We start from the raw sequence: 8,806 nt of genomic DNA, 5'->3' as shown, positions 1-8,806 counted from the left end.
GCCCGAAACCCTAATTATTTGCTTATGTTCATCGTGTTATAACTCCGCATCCGTAGCTCCGTTTTGGGCATATAGCATATCAAAATGTTCGCCTCAGAGAGTACATCATTTCATCTCATTGCATCATTTTCATTTGAGTTCATGTTGATGCCCGAAATGCTGTTAGAAGAATGCTATTTGAGATAATTGCCAGATCTGCTGCTCCAATTAGATATTTGTCATTTTTGCCATGATTATTGTGTGCATGATATGCCCCTGGGCTCTACATGAGTTTTGTTATATGTTTTGCCATCTATCCAGAGGTGCAATCCATGTATTTTTGTGATGTGTGTGGTGACTAGCACAAGCTTGCAAAGTGAGGCATTTGTTAATGCTGATTTCAGGGACTTAGCATTTCCACCAAGTCCTTGAGCTGTTTATCTAAATATGCCATATGTTCATGTTGTTTCCTAGTGATCCGTGCCTCTTTTGAGGATGATCAGTAAGGATGTTTTGTTAATCTTGTAGTGCTATATCCATCCATGTCCTTGTTTGCAATTATGGAGCACCCTATCTTGAGTCAATCGAGCTCTACTTTTGTCATTTCGTGAATCTGGGCAGATTGTCTACTTGTTAGCAATTTTGCCGAGGATGTTGTAGTTAATCCGTGCATGATATGCTATTGTTCTTGCCATGTCTAGCTTGTATTTTGTTTATTCTTGTTGGGTGTATGCTTAGATTGTCATGACTTGCTCTGTAGTGAGTGCATCGAGCTCGTAAACATGCCTACTTGATATCTGTTTTCAGCATGCTCCGGTTTTCACTAAGTCTGAGAACTGATTATGTTTTTGCCATGTTCACATGCTTGCAAATGTATTTTGTGATCCCTTTTGGCTCAAGGTCACTAAGGGACTTTTGTTAAGATCTTTGAGTAGCTCCATGCCATGCTTTACTTTGACATGTTCAGATCCTGTAGCATATTTTTTTCATGCTCCAAAGAGTGCTATCTGATCTGAAATTCCAGACAAGTGTTAATTTCACTAAGTCTGAAATCTGTTTACCAAATGCATTTTTGCCATGCTGGTTTGAACCTCTTAATGGATGATTTGGCCATAGCTCAGTTCTAGTATTTTGTTAAGCATCTTGAATGGATCCCTGCCATGTATTTTGATGCCATGTTTGAGTGCTGTAGCATGTTCATCTTGTTGCATTTAGATGGCTACTTGCTGTAAATCGCAGAACATGGTCATATTTGAATTGCTTGCCATTTCCAAACCGTAACTCCGATTCCGGCGTTCTTTATATCGTTTTCAAGAGATTTCATCTGATCTTTCTAGTGGCACATTTGGATTTCCATGTTGGGGCCAGGTTCATGCATTCCTTGTCAAATCTCGCATATGCATCACATATTGCATCCCGCATAGCATATCATCTTTGCATCATGTTGTTTGAGTTTGCACGTGGTTGATTGTGTCCTTGTTGCTTGTTTGTCTTGTTTGGGTAGAGCCGGGAGACGAGTTCGCTAACGAGGAGCCCGTTGAGTTTGCTTTCGACGATCCAGTCAACTCTGGTAACTTTGCAGGCAAGATGATCATACCCTCGAAATCACTACTATCTTTGCTTTGCTAGATGCTCGCTCTTTTGCTATGCCTATGCTACGATGCCTACCACTTGCTTATCGTGCCTCCCAAATTGCCATGTCAAGCCTCTAACCCACCATGTCCTAGCAAACCGTTGATTGGCTATGTTACCGTTTTGCTCAGCCCCTCTTATAGCGTTGCTAGTTGCAGGTGAAGATTGGAGACCGTTCCTTGTTGGAACATTATTTTACTTGTTGGGATATCATTATATTGCCATGTTATCTTAATGCATCTATATACTTGGTAAAGGGTGGAAGGCTCGGCCTCTCGCCTAGTGTTTTGTTCCACTCTTGCCGCCCTAGTTTCCGTCATATCGGTGTTATGTTCCCGGATTTTGCGTTCCTTATGCGGTTGGGTTATAATGGGAACCCCTTGATAGTTCGCCTTGATTAAAGCTTTTCCAGCAATGCCCAACCTTGGTTTTACCATTTGCCACCTAGCCTCTTTTTCCCTTGTGTTTCCGGAGCCCGAGGGTCATCTTATTTAGCCCCCCCCCGGGCCAGTGCTCCTCTGAGTGTTGGTCCGACTGAGCTGCCTGCGGGGCCACCTCGGGGCAACTTGAGGGTTGGTTTTACTCGTAGCTAGTCTCATCTGAGTGTGCCCTGAGAACGAGATATGTGCAGCTCCTATCGGGATTTGTCGGCACATTCGGGCGGTGTTGCTCGTTTTGTTTTAACTTGTCGAAGTGTCTTGAAGAACCGAGATACCGAGTTTGATCGGAACGTCTCGGGAGGAGGTCTATTCCTTCGTTGACCGTGAGAGCTTGTCATGGGCTAAGTTGGGACTCCCCTGCAGGGATTTGAACTTTCGAAAGTCATGCCCGCGGTTATGGGCAGATGGGAATTTGTTAATGTCCGGTTGTAGATAACTTGAACCTTAATTTAATTAAAATGAATCAACAGTGTGAGTTACCGTGATGGTCTCTTCTCGGCGGAGTCCTGGAAGTGAACACGGTGTTGGAGTAATGCTTGCGTAGGTTGTCCTCTAGTTACTCGCTCGCGCTTTGCCTCCTCTTCTCGCTCTCTTTTGCGAACAAGATAGCCACCATATATGCTAGTCGCTTGCTGCAGCTCCACATATTATCCTTGCCTTACCTATAAGCTTAAATAGTCTTGATCGCGAGGGTACGAGATTGCTGAGTCCCTGTGGCTCACAGATTACTTCCAAACCAGATGCAGGGCCTGATGATTCCGTTCCAGATGACGCGCTTGAGCTCAAGTGGGAGTTCGACGAGGACTCATGCCGATACTACGTGTCTTTCCCTGATGATCAGTAGTGGTGCCCTGTTGGGGTGATCGGGACCGTGTCGCATGTTGGGTTATCTTTTATTTTGGCGCCGTAGTCGGGCCATGAGTGTTTTGAATGTTGTAATTCTATTTATGTATTTTGTGTGACGTGGCGAGTGTAAGCCAACTATGTTATCTCCCCTTTATTATTTATTTTACATGGGATGTTGTGAAGATTGCCTAAATTGCGACATTGCTTTCAATGCGGTTATGTCTCTAAGTCGTGCCTCGACACGTGGGAGCTATAGCCGCATCGAGGGCGTTACAAGTTGGTAATCAGAGCCTTCCCCGACCTTAGGAGCCCCCATTGCTTGATCGTTTTTAGCGGCCGAGTTGTGTCTAGAAAAATGTTTTGAGTCATTTAGGAATTATATATCGGAGAGTTTAGGAATTCTTTTTTACTTCCCAGTCTCCTCATCACTCTGGTAAGGCATCCTGACGTAGAGTTTTGACTCTTCTCTTCTCAAATTTCACTAAAAAAAATTTAGGATCACGCGGGTATCTTGGAATCGTTCCGATGGTTTTGTGACGAGAACATTGTCTTGGTGCCTCTTGTCCGGGGTTTTGTGGCAGTGTCCCGGGGAGTTGAGCTCCGAGGTGTTGCCGTCACAATTTTATCGTTGCAATTCTGGAATACCTGAGTTTAGTACGCCGACATCGAAAATCTCTTTTATGCAGTTCGTTGGTGAGATAACCTCGACGCCACCCAGTACTGGAGCGGGAGTTCGGGAGTATCGCCATAACTTGTATAACGGATGCTTTCGAAGGTTGAGGTAGATGGTTTCCGAAGTTTTCTCGGTTATGTGTTGAAGGATGAATACAGCTGGATGTAGGATTTGCTAGATTTGGGTGAGATATTATGCTTCCCCTGTATCCCCAACACCTGATTGCATAACCGGAAAGGTTCGGGAGTTTCATAGGTGGGAATTCTTGTAGCTCTAGTTCTTCTTCCATGGATATTTGGTTTGAGATTGGGATTTCTTACCGAGTATTCGTTCTTGATCCGTACCTTGTCGATTTATTTCTCTACTGAAATTCTAAGTGGCTTCTCAATTTATGGATATGTGACCATTTCAAGAGGAGTGCATTCGTTCATTTTGTTCGGATGTGAAGACTATATGTTGCAATTTTTATTCCGTTGGATTCAGCTTCATTTTATCTGTCTATGTGCTAACGGTGGTCAACCTCTTCAGGATGGCTCCCGCTAAGAGCACCAATCAGAATCAAGATCTGCCACCACCTCCACCTCCTCCGGAGGCATGGCAAGCTGTGATGGCCGCAACCAATGCAAACACACAGTTGATCATGAAAATTCTTCAAGAGCGCAATCAAGCGAACCAAGGCAACCAAGGCAACAATCAGAATCACTTTGCTACACTCAACCAGTTCCTTGCTAACGGGCCAAAGACTTTCAGCAATTGTGTTGAGGCAACTGATGCTGACGATTGGCTCGTGGATCTGTGCAAGCATTTCGAGTGCAGTAGCGTCAGGCCTGAGGACTTCGTCAAGTTCGCTTCCTTTCAACTCAAAGACCAAGCTGTAGAATGGTTCCAGCAGTACAAGGATTCCAGAGGAGGCCGTGTGATTACCTGGGATGAATTCCGTCAAGATTTCAGAGCTCATCATATTCCTCAGAGCGTGGTTGAAAGCAAGCATGAGGAATTCCGCAACCTGAAGCAAGGCTCTTTGTCTGTCTATGACTACAACAAGTTGTTTCAGAAGCTCGCCCGCTTTGCTAAGCAGGACGTCCCCGATGAGAAGAGCATGATATACCAGTTCAGGGGTGGTCTCAGAGAAGAAATTCAGCTAGCTCTTGTTCTCTTTGAACCCTTGAGGTACGATGAATTCTACAACATGGCATTGAAACAAGAGGCTGCTCAACTGAGGTGTGATGCTTCCAAGAAGCGAGTCAGAGACGCTAATCCATCTGCCTCTACTCAAGTGGCCAAGCAGCAGAAGTATTGGCTTCCTCCTCCTCCGTTCCGTCAGCCGTATCAACAGAAGAGCAAAGGTGGCAGTGGATCTTCCCACCCACCCAACCCTGTCTTTCAGAACAAGACTTCGTCTCAAGCTCCAAGATCGAGTTCTCCGTATCACCGTCCGCTTTCAGAGGTCACGTGCAACAAGTGCCAACAGAAGGGTCACTATGCCAACAAATGCTTCAATCAGAGGCGTCTCCCTCCTCCTCCTCCTGTGAGATCGACAAGTACAGCTGTGGTCAAGCATAACCCCAAGCACGCCAAGGTCAACTTGATGAACGCAGCTCAGGCAGAGGACTCGTCAGATGTCATCATGGGTAACCTTCCTGTTAACGATGTTCCTGCAAAAGTACTTTTTGACTCTGGTGCATCGCATTCCTTCATGTCATTCCCATTTGCATCGGATAACAATTTTAGTACTAAGGCATTACCTAGAGCTATGCAAGTCGTCTCTCCGGCTAAGCGTCTGAGTTCTAGTATGATGGTTCCGGATATTTCTATTATGATGGGTGATTTCAAGTTTCTGGCTTCTCCAATGGTTCTTGGTAACTCGGATATTGATCTTATTCTCGGAATGGATTGGCTTTCTAAGCACAAGGCGCAGCTTGATTGTGCAGCCAGGCAGATTCAATTGACTCATTCGTCTGAGGATGTAATTGTCTTTGCCGCTCGGGATAATACCATCCGTCTGTTTTCTCTCAATGAGAAGGGTGAACTGGATGCTATCTCGCAAATTCCAGTCGTTTGCGAATATCAAGACGTCTTTCCAGAAGAGCTTCCAGGAATGCCTCCGCACCGGCCAGTTGAATTCGTCATTGATCTTGAGCCCGGCACGGAACCAGTGTGCAAGCGTCCTTACAAGCTCGGACCTGAAGAGTTGAAGGAGCTGAAGAAGCAAATCGATATTCAAGAGAGAATGGGCCTCATCCGACCTAGTTCTTCTCCATGGGGTTGTGGTGTTCTTTTTGTGAAGAAGAAGGATGGAACGGACCGACTTTGTGTTGATTACCATCCATTGAACAAGAAGACCATCAAGAACAAATACCCACTTCCCAACATCAACGAGCTGTTCGAACAACTCAAAGGGTGCCCAAGTATTCTCCAAGCTTGATCTCCGTATGGGTTATCATCAGATTCGAATTCGTGAGCAAGATATTCCCAAGACGGCTTTCAGGACAAGCTATGGTTCATATGAATACACTATCATGTCTTTTGGCCTCGTTAACGCTCCTCCGACTTTCTCTCGCATGATGAACTTCATCTTCAACGCCTACACCAATGACTTCGTTTTGGTCTATCTCGACGACATTCTAGTTTTCTCGAAGAACAAAGAAGATCATGCCAAGCACTTGCGTTTGGTACTCGATAAGCTCAGAGAACATCAGTTCTACGCCAAGTTCTCCAAGTGCGAATTTTGGCTCGATGAGGTTCTTTATCTTGGTCATATCATCTCTGCCAAGGGCATTGCGGTGAATCTTGAGAAGGTGTCTGCAATTGTGAATTGGGAACCTCCTCAGAACGTGAAGCAACTCCGTAGCTTCCTCGGTCTCGCAAGCTATTGCCGAAGATTCGTTGAAAACTTTTCTAAGATCGCGAAGCCTCTCTCTAATCTTCTTCAGAAGCACGTCAAGTACGTTTGGTCTCTGGAGTGTGACATTGCTTTCAACACTTTGAAAGAGAAATTGGTTACTGCTCCAGTTCTGACTCCGCCTGATGAATCCAAGCCGTACGAGGTATTTTGTGATGCCTCTCTCCAAGGTCTTGGCACAGTGTTGATGCAAGAGAAGTAAGTTGTGGCTTATACCTCTCGCCAGTTGAAGCCCAATGAGAAGAACTACCCCACTCATGATCTCGAGTTGGCGGCAGTTGTGCATGCTCTTTTGACTTGGAGACATCTCTTATTGGGAAGAAAAGTGGACATCTTCACTGACCACAAGAGTCTCAAGTACATCTTCACTCAGACTAATCTCAACCTCGGGCAGACTCGATGGGTCGAAATGATTCAAGAGTATAATCCGAGTATCGAGTATACTCCAGGCAAGGCCAATGTGATTGCTGACGCATTGAGCAGGAAGGCTTATTGCAACAGTCTGATTCTCAAGCCTTATCAACCCGAGCTTTGTGAAGCTTTCCGCAAACTTAATCTACAAGTTTTTCCTCAAGGTTTCCTCGCAAACCTTCAAGTCTCTCCTACCTTGGAAGACCAGATTCGCCAAGCCCAGCTTCTTGATGCCATGGTGAAAAAGGTGAAGATTGGGATTGCCAAGAGTCAACCCAAGTACAAGTGCTACCGCCTTGATGACAAGGATACTCTCTTCTTCGAGGATCGTATTGTTGTGCCCAAAGGTGACCTCCGTAAAGTGATCATGAACGAGGCTCACAATTCTCTCCTCTCCATCCACCCTGGGAGCACGAAGATGTATCAGGACCTCAATCAGGCTTATTGGTGGACTCAAATGAAGCGCGAAATTGCTCAGTTCATGAATGAATGTGATGTCTGCAGAAGAGTGAAGGCAGAACACCAAAGGCCAGCGGGTCTCCTCCAACCTCTTGCCATTCCAGAATGGAAGTTTGACCACATTGAGATGGACTTCGTGACTGGGTTTCCAAAGTCCAAGCGTGGCAATGATGCTATATTCGTTGTCATCGACAAACTCACTAAAGTGGCTCACTTTCTGCCTATCAAGGAGTCAATCACTGCAGCTCAATTGGCGGAACTCTATACCTCTCGGATTGTCTCTCTGCATGGTATTCCACAAGTGATCTCTTCAGACCGTGGCAGCATCTTTACCTCCAAGTTTTGGGATTCTTTTCAGAAGGCCATGGGCACCAACATCCGCTTCAGCACAACTTTCCATCCTCAAACTAGCGGTCAAGTCGAGCGTGTCAACCAGATTCTTGAAGATATGCTTAGGACTTGTGTGATCTCCTTCGGCATGAAGTGGGAGGATTGTCTTCCTTATGCTGAATTCTCCTACAACAACAGTTTTCAAGCAGGTTCGGGAAAGGCCCCATTTGAAATTCTGTATGGCAGGAAGTGCCGTACCCCTCTCAACTGGTCTAAAACCGGTGAACGTTAGCTTTTGGGAAATGACTTAATCACAGAGGAAGAGGAAATGTGCAAAGTCATTCGAGATAACCTCAAAGCAGCCCAATCCCGCCAGAAGAGCTACTATGATAGTAAGCACCGTGATTTGGCTTTCGAGATTGGAGATCATGTTTACCTCCGCGTCTCTCCAATGAAAGGTACTCGTCGCTTCGGTATCAAAGGGAAGCTTGCTCCAGATATGTGGGACCTTTCAAGATCGTCAGCAAGAGAGGCGACCTCGCCTATCAACTCGAGCTTCCTTCAAACTTTGCAAATGTTCATGACGTGTTCCATGTCTCTCAGCTCCGAAAGTGCTTCAAGACTCCTGACTGCACCGTCAACTTCGAGGACATTGAGCTCCAAGAAGATCTCTCTTATCGTGAGCACCCCGTGGCTATTCTTGAAGAGACCGAACGCAAGACTCGCAACAAGTCAATAAAATTCCTCAAAGTCAAGTGGTCACACCATTCCGACCGTGAAGCTACCTGGGAACGCGAGGATCACCTCCGTTCTGAGTACCCGGCGTTCTTTCAGTCCTAGATCTTGGGACGAGATCCTTTCGTAGTGGTGGAGTGTTGTAACACCCCGGATATGATTTTCCAAATATGTAATCCAACTCTTGCCGTTTCCGGCCTTAAGTTATTTTATTTTCTCAGCTTCGGGTTTTTGTCTCCGTGTGTTGTTGTCGTTGTCATGCATCTCATATCATGTCATCATGTGCATTGCATTTGCATACGTGTTCATCTCATGCATTCGAGCATTTTCCCCGTTGTCCGTTTTGCATTCCGGCGCTTCGTTCTCCTCCGGTGGTCATTTCTACCTTTCTTTCGTGTG

The sequence above is a fragment of the Triticum urartu genome, chromosome 5, assembly GCF_003073215.2.
Source record: "Triticum urartu cultivar G1812 chromosome 5, Tu2.1, whole genome shotgun sequence".
NCBI lineage: Eukaryota > Viridiplantae > Streptophyta > Magnoliopsida > Poales > Poaceae > Triticum > Triticum urartu.
Note: the sequence above shows the minus strand (reverse complement) of the source record.